Raw genomic sequence first — 7009 nt, forward strand, 5'->3', positions numbered from 1 at the left:
TCATAACCTGCGAGTCTTGCCGAATAAGCTCCATCCTAATCTTATTCTCCTGGTTGCTTACCTTACATGGTCCGCATCTGCGGTTAATACCTGCCCTAATTATACATATTGCACCTACCACTTCCAGTGTTTCGGTACGTATTGTAAACTGCTGTTCCTTCCCGAAGCTATTGAACATTTCCTTACTCGGATTCTGCTGAATCTGAAATAAATTCATTAAGTACTCCTGCTACCTTTTGTGGCAAGCTAAGGACGGCGCAATGCGACTGGCACAAAGTAGCACAAAAACAAAATGAACAAAACACGACGTAAACACTCTGTTCACTAGTCATGCATCGTTTTGACAACCTAGTAGTGCACGAGACAGATGCAAAGTGTCTCAAGATGCACCGGACCTCACACACAATCACAGCATGTGCCCACGGAAGGCAAGTTTTCAATAGATTGACATCATCAAGCACTTTCGCATGGCTGCTGTGTGAAATAGTTTTTCTAGAGATATTTTATGCTAAAGCCCTCACATGTTCACCACCACCACCCATAAATTTTGTCCGATCCCATTGGAGCCATCGTTCATGATTGCATAACTAAGGTATTTGCAAGGACACTGGTCGCCTTGCGCGGCTAATTCACACTCAGTCCGTTATAGAGGCTTCAATGAGAGCATCACCCCGACGGATCTTTGAAGTTCGTCAGCCAACATAAAGAATGATGGATCCTATGATTGAACATTGACTATACCACGACCTCTTGAAATTTAGTCATGCTAAAAAAAACGTCGAAGCTGATTATAACCGGTCGTGTTCAAACGATGGTACCCACGTTCAGTAGCAGAATGCACTGACCAACGTGGCGCGTGCTCATGATCGTTAACAGGAAAGAGCGGCTGTAACCGGGAAAAGGCCGAAAAACCTTTGGTAGTGCCGTACCTACACAAGACCCCTCACAACTTTAAAAAAGTGGCCAACAGGCACGGTGTGCCGGTTGTGTTTTCGGCACCCAGTAAGCTGGGAGGGCTATGCCCCCGCATCTGTGGCCAGAAAAAGAGTGGGTGCCAAATTAATCATAAACGTCGGTTCGTGACCTGTTCCACGGGAGTGGTCTACGCTATTCCCTTGACGTGCGGGAAGGTGTATGTTGGTCAAACCGGCCGTTGCATCAATGATCGATTGGGGGACCATTCAAGAAATGTTAAGAATTTTAAAGACAAGTACGCACATTTACAAATACAAATACAAATACAAATAATTTTATTTAGCATCAACACTGATTATACAGTACTCGTGATGCTGCAGGGTGCTAGCAAAAAGCCTGCGATGGCTTCACAAAGGCTAGCACCCCGCTTACAGTGCAATACAGCAGCGGACAAAACACAACAAAACAAGAAAAAGCCATTATAAACATAACGAGGGCTTTATATATTACAAAGTACATTTAGAGGATAGGACTAATATTGGGTGGTACAGAACTGCATGTGTTAACAATATTTTGATTTGTGGACATATACTGTTGTATAGATTAGCTGGACTTGTTAACAGAGGAATTAAGATCTTGTGGTAGCATGTACATCAACATTTGGCGGCCATAGTTGGTACGGGTACGGGGAATCTTCCAAACCTCACTGCTTCGTGTGCCATACGTTTTTTCAACTGGAGTTAGCGTTGCAAGTGTTTCAAGGAAAGCGTCACTATTTATGCGATAAGTATGATAACGTTTTAGCAGAACTGCGTTGAACAGGTTCGGTAATGGTTCTAATCTAAGGTCATGAAATATAGGTTCTGTGTGTGCGTCACAAGGTTCATTAGAAATTATTCTTACAGCTTTTTTCTGTAGTCGATAGATTTTGGACAGGTTTGTGTAGGTCATTGTTCCCCATACCAAATAACCATACGATAGCGTGGACATGAAAAGGGAATTGTATAAGAGCAATTTAATGTGCTTTGGCAAAAAATAACGAAAGCGTGCAAGAATACCTACTGTTAGCGAAAGTTTGGAGTGAACAAGGTCAGCATGCGCGCTCCACTGCATATTCTCTTGAAAAAGAACACCTAACGTTTTTATAACTGGTACCAACTCTATGACCGAAAGACCTAGTCGAAGGACAATATTGGAATTAACTGGCTTATTTTTAGGGCGAAAAAGAACTGATTTTGTCTTCGAGACGTTTATATTTAAAGAATTAGTTTGACTCCAAGTGTTTAGTACATCAAGCACTTCATTCGCTTTCTTAACAAGCAGGGGTAAACTGTGATGTGAGAAAAATAGGCTTGTATCGTCGGCATAAATAACAAATGAAGTGTTTAAATCTATGTTAACAAGGTCGTTAATATATAGGTTGAAAAGCAGCGGCCCGAGAATACTTCCCTGCGGAACGCCGTGTAATAATGGTTTGAAACTGGAGCAAGATTTATTTATGTGTACCCTTTGTTGGCGGTGTTGTAGGTAAGACTTAATGAGAGATAGAAAACAGCCTCTGAAACCATAATATTCCAATTTTTTTAATAACGTGGTGTGATTTATTTTGTCAAATGCTTTTGAATAGTCTACAAATATTCCAAGTGTATAAAATTCACGCTCAAAAGCATTAAGAATGATTTCTTTTTGTGCCAGCAAGGCGCTTTCTGTGGATCGTTTTTTTGTAAACCCAAACTGATATTGTGTCATGATGTGATGCTTGGTTAGGAATGAGCTCATTCGAACGTGTATTAGTTTTTCAACGACTTTGGAGAAAACAGGGAGTATTGAAATGGGCCTGTAATTAGACATGTTGCATTTCTCACCACCTTCAAAAATGGTAGTAACTTTAGCCACTTGGAGTCGGCGAGGAAACTGACCGCATGAAAATATTTGATTAATGATATACTCTAAAACTGGAGCTATAATAATAGTAACATACTTAAGTGGCCGAATCTGTAAACCATCTATATCAGTACAATTAGAATTGTTTAAAGACATGATTGTAGACACGACCTCATCTGCAGTCACTGGAGATAAAAATGCACTATCTTCTGTTCGTTGGGGCATAAAATCTGTACAGCTGGGGTCATGATGGCTATTTCCTACTGATGTGAAAAAATCATTAAAAGCTACAGCTAAGTTTTCTCCAGCAAGAGTTGTACCATTTACAGTTATCTCGTTGGGGTTATCATTTGAATCAGGGTGGCGGTTTAGGAGCGTATTTAATTTTTTCCAAATGAATTCTGGAGTTTGCTTCGTGTCCTGGACGAAAAGGTTTTCAAAGTACTCTCTTTTAGTTTTCCGTAAGAGACTGTTTGTTCTGTTTCTGTGCTTTTTGAAATCATCTAAATTGCATCTAGTTGCGCATATTAGTAATTGCAGTGGTTGCGTGGCCCGATTTAATGAGGCGAAGATTCTCGGCAAGAGCATTGATAATACAGCACGTCTCAGCTTGGAAGCCTTTCATATCACGAAATATGTCAACAGATGCATTAGCAAGCCTTTGATATCTCTCTTAAACGCTGAGGTCTGTTTTTTAGATGCGACTAATATGTTCACCCCTTGAGCATCTTGCTTTTTTGGTTTTTCGTTTTTTTCCCAGTGTCTCTTGCTCGCACGTGCGTTACTGAAACTTCTTATCTTATGTAAGCTGCTGTGTATATAGGTGTTGCCTTGCTCCAATAAAAATCAGTTGACAGTCGGCGCTTGTGTCTCGTCTCTTGTCCTTAGTGGTCGTGTGTGTTTGCGCTCTTTCAAAGTTTTCCAATAACCTGATTTATTTAGTGTAAAACGCCATTCGACGCTGCGGCTCGCAGATGCCGCCACAAACACGTGGCTTTAGAGATTAAGCACGCCGTTGCAAACTGACCCCAGAACTTATGGTTCAACCTCCGCCATTTTGCATGGAGGCTCCCAGATGGCGAGACATATAGAGCGGAAGCTCCATGTTTCCCGTGTTTTCGCGCTATAATCCGCGTTATAACCCCTCATCACTTGCGCGTCACGTGAGCAGATAGCAGCAGCGACCACACCGCGGTGGTGCAGTGGTCAGGCAGCTCGACGCGTCTATGCCCAAGAATGCGGGATCGCACCCTGGCCGTGGCCGCGGCCCTGCGTTGTGCGGTGTCAGTGCACGTTGTTACGTTTCTCCACCGAGAAGTGGCACAGCTGACGCGGCCACCGCATAACAACAGGCAGAACCGCGAGCGGATCGGCCATTTCGTCGCCGTTCATCGGCCGCGCAACGCTTCCTCCCGCCGACAAGTCTCAACGTGATCCTGCCACGCGCCAAATGTGTGTGCGTGTGTGTGCAAACGCCGGCCAAGCCTGGAGCTCGAGGGAAAGAGCGTCGCCCTCGCCCGTCTGCAGGAGGTGGAGGAGATGCGTTCGGACCACTTGCGATTGAGTCATCCCATCTTGCCCAGACACGTTGGGCGCTCCATTTCCTGTGAGGGTTTACCCTTTCCCTGTGAACGGGAAAACCTATAAAAAGCAGCGGCCGACTCCGCTGAGTTAGAGACTACTTTGACGCGCCGTTGGCACGACGCTAGACACCAGCTGTGTGAGAGTGTCTGTAATCTCTCCGGGTCAGCTTCCTGCCTGTTCTTTCACGATGTTGTAGTAAAGGTTGTTGTTTCGTTGGAAGACGCCTGGTCTTTGCTGGCACCTTTGATGCCGTCCGCCGTCCACGGAGCCGCCAGGCCAACGCGACCGAGGGGCGCGCGAGCCAAACCTAACAATTGGTGAACAGCGGTGGGACGACGACGACGACCAAGCCGTAACCGTGGTTGGAGGGACGAGGCAGGCGATACCATCGTCCAACAACTGGTGAACAGCGGAAAGCGGAGAGACGAGGACGACCAAGCAGTGACCGTGGTCGGTGAAACGAGCCAGGCCTGACCGAGGTGCAACATCTGGTGGAAAGAGCGGAGATGTCCCAGGCGTGACCCGTGAAACAAGCAGCTAAGCGGAAAGTCGGGAGCAGTGCAACGAGCCCTGTGTGATGATGACTGGTTGCCTGCAGCGGAACGACTGCGTTGGATTCTTGGCTGCGAGGTTTGGTGAGTGCGGGACTTTCTTCTACTGAGTTTTGCCAGGCTTTTGTTAAGTAGAGAACAGAGCTGGTAATTGTGTTGTCGTTGTTGCTGGGTTAATTGCAGCAAGGCAATAGTGGGCAGTAGAGAAGGCAGCACTCGGAACAGCCATGGGTTTGGATTTGAAGTCGTTGCGCAAACCTAAATTGCTGGAGCTTGCGGAGGAGTTGGGTCTGAATTTGTCAGGCCAACTCAAAAAACCAGAAGTGTTAAAGGCTATTCTTGCGTTGGAAGCTGAAGATGACGAGCTCTCGGAATGCCTCGAGATCATTGACCAACGTCACGAGGAAGAGGAACGTGAACGTAGGAAACGTCGCGAGGAGAGAGAAAAGCAGTCTGCCCGCGTAATGAAACTGATAGAGCTGGAGGTGTCAGCACATGGAATGAGCGCGGAAAAGCTTTGCAATGCCATTAACAATGTCATGCGGTGTAACGGTTCAATACCGCGAGATGGCCTACCACCATTCCTCATCGCCGAGGATATGGCAGATTATTTGGCAGACTTTGAGAATGTCTGCAGAAGTAAACGCTTCGAGCGAGATAGTTGGGCGCAGAAGTTGGTAGCTCTTCTCTCCGCTGAAGCGTCGGAAGAAATCAAGCGATTGGTTGGCAACCGCTTGAAAAATTACGATGAACTAAAAGAGTCATTGCTGATACGATATCAGATAACGCCTCAGGATCTTCGGAAGAGATATGAGAGCGAGAAACATTGTAACGAGGCATACTTTGATTTGGCCTATCAGTTGAAAGCCGCTGTAAGCGAATGGCTAGACAGTGCGGAAGTTCCCGGAGTGTGAGAAACAGCTTGGGGAAGCGGCCGAGCAATGTGACCGCAGTAGCGAGCCGACCGAGCCTGGAACAGAAGAGTATCCTGTTACCTTGGTCGAGCCACTAGCTGAGACGGTTAGCACAGGCTTAATCGGTGAGAAGTCCGAAGTGACGCCGTTAAGCGAGGTGAACTGCATGCCAACCCAAGTAGCTGTAGGAGATTCAGTTCCATCAAACAAGTGTGGGGAACTATCAATAACTGAACCGCTTCTCGAGACAAAAGCAGAAGCTTGTGTAGAGCGCGACGAAGATGAAAATGAGCTAGGAGAGGAGAAACTTTCAGTTTCCGAAATCAGCTGTGTCGTAGAACAGGGCACGCAGAAAAACGAAGTGCCGATCAGGGAAACAGCGCAGCCCGCGAGTTGGGATCAGCCAGGGCAGACCGACGAGGAGTGCGCGTCCGCTGTAGAGAGCGAGACTTGCGAAGGCGACAGCGAACGTCTAGAGCAGAGTCAGAATCGTTCGTGCCCTGATACCACGCTAGGTTGTATTCGCGAAAGCAACCCCAGTGCGAACGCGGACGTGGCACACATGACCCTCACTCAATCCGAAGCGCCCCAGCTGTCGAAGGAGCTTGATCGTGCGCCGGTTAACGCTGAGCGATGCGGCTCATCCGAGGACCCGTGTAACGTGAGTGGCGAGCCAGAGGAAATGTCTAGCTTGAGGGCTGGCATGAGCGGTTGTTCGGATTTGACTGAAAGTGAGTCATGCGATGCAGCCGCGGCGCCGCCAGAGGAAATGCCTAGCTTGAGGGCTGGCGTGAGCAGTTGTTCGGACTTGTCTGGAGGTGAGTCATGCGCTGCTGGCCGCGAAACAGACGCGGCGCCGCACTTCGACCATTTTGACGACACCGGTGTCCTACTAGCTCCGGTTACCGCTAGAACGTTGACCGCTGGCTTGTCAGAGATGGCCCAGAAAGAAAGTAGAAGGCTAGTATTCCAGTGCGGCCGACGAAAAAAACGGAAGGGCAGGCGCGAGAAAGAATGCTGCCATCGTAAGGAGAGCAAACTCCAAAGATTGCGAAAAGAAAGCAGAAAGCATGTGTTCCAGTGCTGTCGCAGAAAAGAGCGGAAAGGCAGGCGCGAGAAAGAATGCTGCCATCGTAAGGAGAGCAAACTCCAAAGATTGCG

The sequence above is a fragment of the Amblyomma maculatum genome, chromosome 8, assembly GCF_055883805.1.
Source record: "Amblyomma maculatum isolate TAMU_Amacu chromosome 8, ASM5588380v1, whole genome shotgun sequence".
Lineage (NCBI taxonomy): Eukaryota > Metazoa > Arthropoda > Arachnida > Ixodida > Ixodidae > Amblyomma > Amblyomma maculatum.